Raw genomic sequence first — 14151 nt, 5'->3', positions numbered from 1 at the left:
CATACATAACCCTATACTGTATACTTTATGAATCAATAAAAAATTTACAATTTTTAATTATAAACCTGTGTTTTCTATCAAAATTACTTCTTGCGTGAATTTTGGGACACCCTTTATCTTCCTTTTTTTCAACTCATATCCTCTCAAATCACACTTAATGTCTTGGTATTCTCAAAACACATAAGGGCCCCATTTTAGCAAGTATCTAGACTTCCCCTTTCCACCATCTAGAACATTCCCCTCCTAATCAACTCTACCCACTTGCTTAAGACCCAACTCAAAAATACCATCTCTCTCTTTTAGAGAATACTTGCCACCAATTCTCCAAGGCAATTTTTTGCTATTCTTCCACATTTCTTGATTTGTATCTCTGTAACTGTACTTGACTCCATCACAAGGCATTTCAGCCATTTACTCCTCCACTTCCTCAGTATTAAACATATGTGAATCCCCATAATCTAGGTTAATAGTTCTCAAATGGGAGAACTGTACCACCCCCACACTCCCACCACCCACGGGGACCATCTAATAATGTACTTAAACATATTTGGTTGTCACAACTGAGGGAAGGTTGCTACTGGTACCTACCTACTGTGTAGAAGCCAGGGATACAACGCATAAACAGACAGCCTCCCACAACAAAAAATTATCTGGACCAAAATGTCTATGTAATGCAAAGTTAAGAAACTTTTATCTAAAACAATGCTTGGCTCACATTAGGCCTTTAAAGATGTATCAAAATAGAATAAAACATTTATCAAAGAATTTAAGAACATAAAAAGGGATATATACTATGGAACAATACAGGATAAAGAATAGCCAAGACAGTACAAAGAACATGAGCATTCATGCCCTAGAAGATAACAAGACTTCATAAAAAGCTATAGTTATTACAAAAATGTGGCACTGACATGGGGATTAAAACAAACATGCCAGGAATGACATCATACACAATGGTGAAGCAGGTAACTCCAAAATTGCGTTCCCACATTAAGGCAACAATTACGCTGATAAAAATGATCAAAATCAACTTTTTGAAACTCTAAAATCTAATCAAAACTTACAACTATCAAGGGAACACTTAAGAGAAAAAGCTGCTGAACTTTGATATGAGAGCACTGTAGTGTTTAAACTTATGCACCAACCATGCCCCACTCCCTGGCTTAGGTAGCAGCCACAAAGACAGTGGCCCACATTCCTGGAGCAACTTGCAGATGCCAAAGAAAGTAATATGGACCTTATTCTTTCTGTTTTGTTTTGTTTTGTTAATCCACTCCTGAGGATATTTTTCCATTGATTTTTTCAAGAGAGTGGAAGAGAGAGGGAAAGACAGAGAGAAACATCGATGTGAGAGAAACACATGGACTGGTTGCCTCCTGCACGTGCCCCCGACCAGGGCCTGCAACCAAGGTACATGCCCTTGACCAGAATTGAACCCGGGACCTTCCCCCTCCTCTCTCCCCCGCAATCCAACGCTCTATCCACTGAGCCAAACCGGCTAAGGCTATGGACCTCATTCTTAAAGAATTGTCATTGTGTGTCTTGACCTGTTCAATCGTTATCTGATGAATTCTGTCAGGGGTCTGCCTTTCTTTCACCCAACTCAGAACTTTCTCAGGAAGAGCAAGTTCCTGAGATGAGTGGAGGGTTTGTCCGAGACATTTAAAGGCAAATATTAGTATCCACAGCTACCTGGGACAAGGGATAATAAGTGGGTCAGGCACTGGACAAACGTAAAAGCACAGGAAGAAGCTGCAGAAAGAAATCGTGAGGAAATAACGTCTCTAAAAATCTCCTGCATAGCCTAGGGCCGTGGTCGGCAAACTGCGGCTCTCGAGCCACATGTGGCTCTTTGGCCCCTTGAGTGTGGCTCTTCCACAAAATACCACAAAATACCACGTGCGGGTGCGCACATACAGTGCGATATTTTATTTTTCTTGAAAGCAGATAAATTGCCTCCTTGTCTCATACCTCATCTTATTCAAATTGGACCCCACATTAATTCAGCCTTTTCGGCCTGGGAGAGATTATTTTATATCCTCTGTTGATTATAATCACAGTAACTTTATTCTCACTACCCCTAAATGAGAATTTCCTAGATAATTATCTTTTACTTCTCCTCATTAATGGGAAATTTTATACTGAATAAATCTTCTCTAATATGGAACCTACACTTGTTTTGCTTGCACTTCCTTTTTTTTCTTGACTTATGGAAAGACTTAGTGTGTATACAAACTGAATATGTATATATTAGAGTAGGGGTGGGCAAACTTTTTGACTCGAGGGCCACCATGGGTTCTTAAACTAGACTGGAGGGCTGGAACAAAAGCATGGATGGAGTGTTTGTGTGAACTAATATAAATTCAAAGTAAACATCATTACATAAAAGGGTACGGTCTTTTTTTTTTTTAGTTTTATTCATTTCAAACGGGCCGGATCCGGCCAGCGGGCCGTAGTTTGCCCACGGCTGGGCTAGGGTATTTGGAAGGCCACCTACATGCCCAGGGCTGGACACATGCTCAGAAAAGACATGAAAAAGCCATAAGCTTTCACCTCTGGCTGACCCCTTAGCCTCCACTCAATCAGGAAGTGAAGGCTAGAGAAGAGTTGTAAATGACCTGGCTAAACACTGATACAATCTGCAAAACTGAGACAATCTGCAAAAATTGATAGTTGTTTTGTTACGTTTGCTTCTAGGCATTTAAGGAAAGTTCTGTCAAACCACAACATACCAATAAACTACCAGAACAAGCACTTCAGTGTCTATACATGACAAAAAATATAGTCTTTATGAAAATAGGTTAGAAAGTTCATTAAACAAAAATTACAACCCAAAACAAACAGTAACAACAAATCCTGGGGAGGAGGAATAAAATTTCCCAGGGTTACTACATTAAATACCATCATGCCTCACTTAGCAACCAGAATATGTTCTGAGAAATACATCATTAGGTGATTTTGTCATTGTGCGAAAAGTCAGAGTACACTTATGCAAACTTAGATGGCAGAACAGTGATGGCGAACCTTTTGAGCTCGGCGTGTCAGCATTTTGAAAAACCCTAACTTAACTCTGGTGCCGTGTCACATATAGAAGTTTTTTGATATCTGCAACCATAGTAAAACAAAGACTTATATTTTTGATATTTTTTTGTATATTTAAATGCCATTTAACAAAGGAAAATCAACCAAAAAAATGAGTTCGCATGTCACCTCTGACACGCATGTCATAGGTTCGCCAGCACTGTGGTAGAATCTACTACACACCTAGGCTATATGGTATAGCCTATTACTCCAAGGCTACAAACCTATACAGCATGTTTCTGTACTGAATACTATAGGCAATGGTAACACAATGATAATTTGTATATCTAAATACATCTAAACATAGAAAAGGTACAGTAAAATATGGTATAAAAGATTAAAAAATGGTTACCTGTATAGGGCACCTACCAAGAACAGAGCTTGCAGGAATGGAAGTAACTCTGGGTGAGTCAGTAAGTGAGCGGTGAGTGAATGTGAAGGGCTAGGATATTACTGCACTACTGTAACCTTTATAAACATTGTACATTTAGGCTACACTCAATTTATAAAAATAAATTTTTTCTTCAACAAGTTAACCTTAGTTTACTGTATTTCTTTTACTTTATGAACTTTTAAATTTTTAACTTTTTGACTTTTGTAATAACACTTAGCTTAAAACACAAACCAGTTGTAGAGCTGTACAAAAATATTTTCTTTCTTTTTTGTTTTTTAATCTTTATTGTTGAAAGTATTACGTAAGTCCTCCTTTTTCTCCCCATTAACCACCTCCAGCCCACTCCCATGTGCCTCATCCCCTCACTGTCTGTGTTCACAGGTTATGTTTATATGCATACAAGTTCATTGGTTGATCTCTTCCTACCCACCCTCCCCTGCCTTCCCTCTGAGGTTCAACAGTCTGTTCATGCTTCTATGTCTCTGGGTCTATTTTTGATCATCAGTTTATTTGGCTCATTAGATTCCACATATGAGTGAGATCATATGGTACATATCTTTCTCTGACTGGCTTATTTCGCTCAGCATGATACTCTCCAGGTCCAACCATGCTGTTGCAAATGGCAGAGTTCTTTCTTTTTTATTGCAGCGTAGTTTTTTATCAAAAACTAAGCTACAAGCCTGGCCGGTGTGGCTATTTGGTTAGAGCGTTGGCCCACACACCAAAGGGTCACAGGTTCGATTCCCAGTCAAGGGTACATATCTGGGTTGTACATTCGCTCCCCAGCCCTGGTTGGGGCAAGTGTGAGAGGCAACCAATTGTTGTGTCTCTAGACACATCGATGCTTCTCTGTATCTCCCTCACTCCCTTCCCTTCCACTCAATGGAAAAAAATATCCTGGGTTGAAGATTAAAAAACAAAAAGAAAACACAAACACACACACACACACACACATACATTAGTATAGATCTACACAAGATCATGATGATGAATATATCACCATGTTTCACCTTCACATCTTGTCCCACTGGAAGGCCTTCAAAGTGAGTAACATGCTTGAAGCTATCATCTCCTATATCTCCTGTGATAACAACACCTTCTTCTGGAATACTTCCTGGTAGAACTGCCTGAGGCTCTTCCCAAGGTGAAATAACTCTATTCAGAAATATGTCCATGGTAGTTTTGCTTGGTTTGTTTCTTTTTTTTCATCAAAGATTTGCTTGTAAGCAGATAATGCACTATGAACATTCCTCACTATAATGGAAACCTTTCATTGTTGGGGGTCCATGTTTTCAAACTTTTTAAGCAGCTTACTGAGGTCCGCAAAAGCTTCTGCTAAGCCCTAGCTGGTTTGGCTCAGTGGATAGAACGTCGGCCTGCGGACTGAAGAATCCCGGGTTCGATTCTGGTCAAGGGCACATGCCCAGGTTGCAGGCTCGATCCCCAGTAGGGGGCGTGCAAGAGGCAGCCTATCAATGATTCTCTCTCATTGATGTTTCTATCTCTCTTTCCCTTTCCCTTCCTCTCTGAAATCAATAAACATATTTTAAAAAAAAAAAGCTCCTGCTAAAACATTCACTGTCACTTTCCTTGGGAGCTGGTCTTATGGGACCACCATCATATATGCAATCCATCTAACCAAAACGCCATTATGCAGCATATGACTATATTCAAAATGTCCATTTCAAAAAAAAGTTACATGCATGCAAAGAAACAACAGAGTATGGCCCATTCACTAGAAAAAAAGGAAATTAAGAGCACTGTCCACAAAGAAGCCCAGACATTGGAATTAGGAGACAAGACTTTAAAATCAACTGTCTTAAATACACTAAAAGTGATGATAAGGAAATCATGGACAACGAAGTAAAGGAAACCAGGATGTTTTAAACACGGTAAGACTATCCAGTAAAGAAATTATAAAAAGAAACCAAATAAAATTTTGGAATAGTAAAGTGCAATAACAGAAATTTAAAATCCACTATAGAGGTTCAACAGAAAATCTGAACAGGAAGAAATAATCAGTGAACTAAGATTAACCAGCATAAGCAGAAAGAAAAAATAATGAAGAAAAATGAATAGAGCATCAGGATAGACACCATCAAGCATACCAACACACACATAATAACAGTTGCAAAAGGATAGAGAAAAAGGAACAGAAAGAATATTTTAAGAAACTGTAACCTAAAACTTCCCAAATTTCATAAAATACACGATTCTTCATATCTAAGAAACTCAACGAACTCTAAGTAGGATAGAGATCCACACTGAATCAAAATATAAGTAAACTGTCAAAAGTTAAAGAAAATTTTGAAACCAACAGAAGTAACCAGTACAAAGGGCCCTCCTTAAATTAACAGCTGAACACCTTCAAGACCAGAGACATAACATATTTTTTTTTGGGGGGGGGGGGGACTGTTAACCAACAATTAATTCTACATGTAGCAAATGTATCCTTGGATAAGGAAGAAGAAATGTGACAGAAAACAAAAACTGAGGGAATTTGTTGCTAGTATACCTGCCCTACAAGAAATGCTAAAGGGAGTCCACCAGCCTGAAGTGAAAGGATACTACAAGTGTAACTTGGAGCTATATTATAAAATAAAAAGAACAATGGTACAAGTAACTGAAACTACTTTTTTAAAGTTTGTAACTAACTCAACCTCTTTAGTTGATAATCAGAAACATCCCCCAGCCCCGGCCAGGTGATTCAGTTGGTTGGAGTGTCCTCCCTTACACCAAAAGATTTCGGGTTCGATTACCAGTGGGGGCATGTACAGGAGGCAACAGATTAATGTTTCTCTTTCACATCGATGTTTCTCTCACTCTTTCTCTCTCTCTCCCTCTCTCTCTCTCTGTCTCTCCCCCCTTCCTCTCTCTCTAAAAATCAATAAAAACATATCCTTGGATGAGGAATAAAAAATAAAAAAAAAAACATAGCCCTGACCGCTGTGGTTCAGTTGTTTTAGAGCATCATCTCATCTCCTACACCGAAAGGCTGCGGGTTCAATCACCAGTCAGGGAGTATACATAGGTTGCAAGTTCAGTCCTGGTTGGGGCACCTATGAGAGGCAACTAATCGATGTTTCTTTCTCTTTCTTTCTTTCTTTCTTTCTTTCTTTCTTTCTCTCTCTCTCCCTTCCTCTCTCTAAAATCAATAAACATATCCTCAGGTGAGGATTAAAAAAGAAATTTTTTAAAGTATCATCAGTGATATATTTTTTAAAAAGAAAAACCTAATAAAAATGGTAGCATAACTTTACACATATTATTAACCAGTTAACTGCCACGATATTTTAAATTTAATTAAAAAAGGTAAGCCACTTGCGTACAAATGTTAAGTGATTAAGAAATACACAAATAGACCAATAAACATGGCACTTTTCCTTGAAAAAGACCTTAAGTTTGCTTGTGGAAGTGGGCATCTGAAGGGTTGCAGCTTATGAATTATTGTGACGTGATGGAAGGAGGGCTATCTGAAATCGGATGGAAAATTGTAACAGATGTGGATGGGTAAGACCCATAACATAAGGGATGAACTGTGATAACTGGTAGATGTCTGAAGTGTGTGTATGTATACGCAAATATTTTAATGCAGCTCAGTTAAGCTTGGTGTAGTTTCCTGCAAACTCTATAAAGGGCCAGATAATAAATATTTTAAGCTTTGTGAGCCATTAGGTCTCTGTTGTAACTATTCAACTCTGAGATTGTAGTATAAAAGCAGCCACAGACAATGTAAACAAATGGGCTTGGATGTGTTCCAATAGAACTTTATTTACAAAAATAGGCCACTGGTTGGTGGCCATAGTTTGCTGACCCCAACCTTGCAGACAAAATATTGCATAAACAAATGAAAATTTTTATGTTCAAATTGTCCCCTTGTTGGAACAAATTCACATTTTCAAAACAGGCATTATATCAGAACTAGGTTTGAAATGCTATCAAATAAATTAAAAAGTAACTAACATAACTCAAATAAGCAAAATAGCAAATCCAGTATTACTTGAAAATAAATTAGTTTTGAGTTTGGACTTTATACATCAAATGTCACACAAAAGCCAACAGACCATTTCAGATGACCAAAATAAAGACAACTAAGGATAGATTTAAAACAATCATAGTCATTCAAAATCTGTGCATTAAATTCTACACAATCTTTAAGAAAAGTAGGTAATACTTTTGACAGTCCTGAACTAGAATCATCAGGCTCACTTACAAGGTACATGTGGCTTTTACAAGATCATCAAGCTACAAAAGTTAGCCCAAAGCTCTGGCCGGTTGCTCAGTGGTTAGAGCATCAGCCTGAGGACCAAAGAGTTTCGGGTTCAATTCCCGGTCGAGGGCACATACCTTGGTTGCAAGCTCGATCCTTGGCCCCAGTCAGAGCATGCGGGAAGCAACCAAGAGATATGGCTCTTTTACATGGATGTTTCTCTCTCTCTCTCTCTCTCTCTCTCTCTCCCCCCGCCCCCCGCTCCCCTCTTGACTCCCTTCCACTCTCACTTAAAAAAAAAAATCAATGGAAAAAATATCCTCAGGTGAGGATTTAAAAAAAGTTAACCCAGAAACTGCAATATAACATGAATAAGTTCTGGATATCTAATGTACAGCATGGTGACTATAGTTAATACCATAATATACCTTTGAAAGCTGCTATATAAGTAGATCTTAAATATTCTCACCACAGCAGCAAAAAAAAAGGTAATTATGTTAACTAATCTTATTGTGGTAGTAATTTTTAAATATATACATATATCATCACATTGTACACCTTAAACTACACAACATTATATGTCAAATACATCTCAATAAAGCTAGAAAGAAAACCATGCTAATTGCACAATGGTCATACAATATTTGTCCAGCAGTTTAGTTAAAAATTCTAAGTTAACCTTTTCCCAAATAGAAAACACTAATATATACAACATTCCTTTACTCAAGGTGCTATGGAATCCTCCCCCAGTCCAGTCTTCTCTGTCAAAACTATACCCACCCTCCAAGGGCCAGATTCAAATGCGCTCTATAAAACCTTCCATGGATGGACCCTTTCAGAAATGTCTTTCTACCCTGAACTCCCACAGCAACTTAGTTTTTACCCAATGCAACATTTATCATTTTATATCCTGCTGCAAAACTATTTGTGTATATGGCTTATTTCCTCTGCTATGTGGAAAGTAAGACTAATCATTAGCCATACTAAATCCCTCTACCTGGACTGCCCTTTTTCATAGCCAACCCTTAGCTGCTAACTCATCTTCAAGACCCAATACAGATACCATCTCCTCTGCAAAACTTTTCCTAGACAGTCCCCAAATTAGGCTTTCCTTCATTTCTGATCCCTAGCACAACCAATATACCTCCATTTTAGCACTCTGTGACTGCTTATTTACTTACTAACTCCCTTGCTAAGTGAAGAATGCCTTAATTAAGGAGGCATGAATTTTGTGAAGAGCGAAATTCACCTTCGTTTCCTTTGGTGATATTTACCTTAAGGAACACTCCACCTAAAAACCACTCAACCTAAAAGCAGGCAAGGTGGTGATCTTAAAAAGCATCTCCGTACTATTCCAGGGACATAAACTTCTTTTGTTTGTGGCTGGCTAGGGCTGAGCTGCAGTTAGTTAAAAAAAAAAAAAAAAAAAAAACCTAAGTCAATCTTCCACACCAGGGAAGTGCCTTTTTAAATGCAAATAATTAACCCTCCTAACTCCTTTGGCCCCCTTCCTTTCCCAGACCACATTAGGGATGGGAGTATTGCACTGAGGCAGGTGGGGGGGGAGAGGGGTTGAGAGGAGACTGGCAGGAGACTCACAGAAGATTCCACCTTGTCAACCTTTGCAAACCCTAGCACAGTGCCTGCCCCCTAGTTGATACTAATGTAATTAATCAACAAATAAAGCATTCCCCTAAAAAATGGAACATAGAAAAAAATATATATATCACTGCCATACAAATATTTAAACAAATATTGAATGGAACAGTTAACATGAAAACTGAACTACAGATAACAAGAATGGCTACTTGAAGCCAAAACTGAAAGACAAAGTCTCAGAGATAGTATCAGAAAATAGTGGTGCACATCCAACAGATTCTGGGCCAATCACATCAGTAAAAGTTCTCTCCAATGTCAACTGAAATACCTGCACAGCATTAGCTCCCAAACTGGACAAAGGGTGCTATGACATCAAGGGAAGCCACACAGCCATGGGTGCCAAGCAGAAGCCTGGAGTCACAGAGACATGGGGTCCAAACTCAGTCTGTTGCTCATTCACTGGGAGCCCTGGAGGGTATTACTTAACCTCCCAAAGTCTCAGTTTCCTCATCTGTAACGTAGGGATAAAGAATTACTACCTCAGCCAGGCCAGTGTTGCTCATTAGGTTGGGCAATGTCCCATGCACCAAGAAGTTGCAGGTTTGATTCTTGGTAAGGGCACATGCCCTGGTTACAGGAATTGATCCCCAGTAGGGGGCATTCAGGAAGCAGTTCATTGATGTTTCTCTCTCATTCATGTTTCTATCTCTCCCTCCTCTCTCTCTAAAAATCAATAAAAAAGAATTACTACCTCAAAGGGTTATTATAAGGCCTAAATTAAAAACATCACATAAAAAAAGAAAAGAAATAGTGGCTACGAGGCAAAATTCACAGAATATTTTCCCAGGGCAAAAATCACAATTGGCTAGAACTAATATAGGTATTTTCAGAAGTATCTCCAATCATAAAAGAGCACAAATCTAATACAACTGAATATAGTATTCTTCCAAATAGAGCATGTCCTGAGCCACAATAATTATTAACAAACTTCCCATGAAAATATTTTTTCTTTTCCAATAAGTGTTTGCACAAGTATGTATACATGATATGACAGATTATATTAGCAAAAAAACATTTATTTCCTAACCATATAACTTTTAAAGCAAAAAAAGATATGCATGCAATGAATAAAGAAACTTCTCATCACTACTCTTCTCCCTACCCCCAAAAAAGGCAATAAAATTTAAGAATGACTGATACTCACATAAGCAGGATCACTTTTAAATAACTGACTTTTCAATGTATGATTTTGCCAGATCATCAGTTTATTTTCTTCCCTCTTGCCTACTCGCTATTTTTTTAATATATTTCTTTATTGATTTCAGAGAGGAAGGGAGGAGAAAGAGATAGAAACATCAATGATGAGAGAGAAACATTGATCGGCTGCCTCCTGCACGCCCCCCATGGGGGATCGAGCCTGCAACGCCAGTATGTGCCCTTGGCTGGAATCGAACCTGGGACCCTTCAGTCCGCAGGCCGATGCTCTATCCACTGAGCCAAGCCGGCCAGGGCTACTCACTATTTTTTCACCACACTATCCTAGAAAATTTCTTTTTTATATAAACACAAGTAAAAATCAGACCTAATCAAGTGCTCAAGAGAAGATCTGACAAAGAAAAAAATCTGGAACTACTGTGTAACAAAATTAATGGTAATGCATTAATTGTTCATATTATGTCTCACATTAGAAGAGAATCAAGAGTGATTTGGTGTTGTGGGTTCAACTCACTCAAGCATTACCTGTCAGATCATCCTTCAACTGATTATGGATTGTGATGAATGACACTTCAGCCTGAGATAGTTCTTCTGAACATTCACTTGAAGCTCTTTCATAGTAAATAATCAGGGAGCACCATGCTTTTTAAAAGTAATTCTCTACATTTACTAGTATATATGTGGTTCTTTACAAGGGTTTTTCACATAACTTAAAGACTCTCCTGGAATTGTTTCCTTTATCCCACTATCTCATCTGTACTTAAAGACAAAATATTGTTAACAGCTAAAACTCAAAGCTGCAACAAATGACCACAATAGTAGCTAACATGTGTTTCTTGTAATACTTGGGCTAAAGTGGTCATAATCATATTAGATGGCAGCTTAAAGAATCATTAATGCCTTATGGTTAAGAACATAAGCTCTGGAGTCAAGACTGGGTTCAATTCCAGCATCACTAATTATAAGCTGTATTAACTTTTGATCAAGTTCTTTGATCTCAAAGAACTTATGCCTCAGTTTCCTTCTCATCTGCAAAATGAGAAATACCAAGTACCTACCCCATAGGATTGTTTCAAGAATTAATCAAGATTATACAGGTAGCCTTAGCTGGTTTTGCTCAGTGGTAAGAAGGTCAGCACAGGACTGAAGGGTCACTGGTTCAATTCCAGTCAAGGGCATGTACCTCAGTTGCAGGCTCCATCCCTGCCCCAGTTGGGGCACATGGGGAGGCAACCAATCAATGTCTCTCTCTCACACTGAAGTTACTATGCTGCTGTAAAAAGGAAGGATCTCCTACCATTTGCAACAGCATGGATGGACTGGAGAGCATTATGCTAAGCGAAATAAGCCAGTCAGAGAAAGATAAATAGCACATGAGCTCACTCATTTGTGGATTATAATGAACAACATAAACTGATGAACAAAACAAATCCAGAGACAGAGAAGCATCCATCAGATGCTCAAACCTCAGAGGGAAGGTAGGGGAGGGGGGGGGCAATGGGGGATAAGGACACATGCAATACCTTAATCAATAAAGGAAAAAAAGTCAAAAAAAGATACTTAATAAAAAAAGTGAAGTTTCTCTCTCTGTCTCTCCCCCTCCCTTCCACTCTCTCTAAAAATCAATGGGAAAAAATATCCTCAGGTGAGGATTAACAAAAAATAATCCTATATAATAAAAGCTAATATGCAATTTGTCCCCTCAGGAGTTCAACCGAATGGGAGTTCAACCGCTCACTATGATGTGTGCTGACCACCAAGGGGCAGCGTGGAATGAAGGAAGGTCGCAGCCAGCAGCTGGCAGCCGGCAGCTGGGGGAAGGAAGGCCCCAATCAGCCCTGATCTCTGGCCAGGCCTAGGGACCCCTGCATGAATGTCATGCACCAGGCCTCTAGTAACAAAATACAAAATTAAAAAGATTATACAGGTAAAGGTATAATTCTTACTCTTACCACCAGGTTCTACAAAAATTCAAGAACCATAAGGAGAATCAACCCTGGCATAAAATGAATAATTCTATTCAGAAAGTGTATACATGGTTATTCACTCAATCTAAAGAAAGGGAGAAATCCAAATTCAGAAAACCCTAGTTTTAAATGGCAACTTTGTGAGATACAATAAAGTACACCCTTCATGATGAACATGAGCACCTGATAATAACCAACCAACAAGTTGTACTGGTATGTACCTCTATGTGTCCAATACCCTATATATAAAGGTTTACTATCCTTGAGCCAATAAGCACAAATTCAGAAACCAAAGCCACAATGTTTTCACAACTAAGAGTCTATAATCTAAGAACTAAAGTGTATTTTTTTTTCTCGAGGGAAGGAAATCATCTATCTACTGGTGGTTAATGCAGAAAAATAGGCATAGGTATCACAGGCTCATTCCCAAAATCTATATACTAGCTAAAGAGCCCTATAAACACATAACATCCTAGTAGTTACTCAAAGGCACATTTCGCCAATTACGAATGCAATTCTGATCCATGATCCCTGTTATTTCCTTTAGTTTGCCACTAGGCGCCAAGAATACATCTCAGTTGGCTGGCCAGTGTGGCTCAGTGGTTGAGCATCGACCTATGAACCAGGAGGTCACCGTTCGATTCCCACCGGTCAGAGCACAAGCCTGAGTTGTGGGCTAGATCCCCAGTGGTAGGCATGCAGGAGGCAGCCTTCCATCACTCATAATTGATGTTTCTATCTCTCTCTCCCTCTTCCTTCCTCTCTGAAATCAGTAAAAATATATTAAGAAAAGGGAAAGCTAAGTTAAAAAAAATACATCTCAGAGTAAAAAAAAAATTATTAATTCACAAGGGATGAAATGTCAAATGTCAAACTGCCAGAGAAGCAAGCCAGCCACCTGTCTAAAAGTGGTATACATTTCACATTAACCCATATTTTTAGACACTATCAAGAGGCAAATCAGAAGCACAAAGGGAAAAAAGCCTGAATCTAATAAACGTGCTTGATTGGTAAGAGGCAGCCTGCTAGGCATAGCTTCCCTTGCAATAAATCTTACTTCCCATCAACCCACGTTTACCTGCTCCCCATCCCTCATGGAATAAAGAAACAAAAATAGGGTCTAATTACTTTTGCTCGAAATTTGCTCAGAAAGTGGGAAAACATTTGAGATCTGCCTTACCAACCACAAAAGCTGGACTTCACAAAAAAGTATGCCCTTCGGAAGCAAAACCTCATGTTACTTTCCCCTTGCCTAGAGGTAAGTCCAAGGATACCCTTGAGGATCTGAAGTAGAAAAGGGATGTAAATACTTGGCAAGATCCATCCATTCACCCCCAGAAAGGGACTTGTCCCCAAGGGCTACAAAAAAAAAAATCTGCAAGGCCTGGGTACTTCCGGTCTCCAGCAGTCTTAAGGCCACTAAGTCGTCCCAGGATCTCACATCCTCATGCACGCACGCCCTTCCCCCTCTTCCCACCCTCTCACCCTTCTTCCCACCCTCCCACCGCCCTCTTCCTACCCTCCCACCAGCTTCTTCCCCAACGCAGTTTCTAGGCCCAAAGATTGCAACAACTGCCTCCGACTTCAGCGGTCTCAATGCACAGGCATCAAATAAACAAGAGGAGGCCAACTAAGCTTCACTGGTTGGGGAACGTTAAAGCATGCGCCCAACATGCCAGGCAGCC

The 14151-nt window shown here is 39.2% G+C and overlaps 1 protein-coding gene across 7 annotated transcripts in view; it reads right to left on the bottom strand.

The window, feature by feature from the left end:
• The window catches only part of ATRX (alpha thalassemia/mental retardation syndrome X-linked), a 304287-nt gene that overhangs the window by 289664 nt on the left and 472 nt on the right, over positions 1-14151 (bottom strand). The window lies entirely within an intron of this gene.

This window comes from Myotis brandtii, unplaced genomic scaffold, assembly GCF_000412655.1.
Source record: "Myotis brandtii unplaced genomic scaffold, ASM41265v1 scaffold509, whole genome shotgun sequence".
NCBI lineage: Eukaryota > Metazoa > Chordata > Mammalia > Chiroptera > Vespertilionidae > Myotis > Myotis brandtii.
Note: the sequence above shows the minus strand (reverse complement) of the source record. Positions and strands in the feature narration are given on the sequence as shown.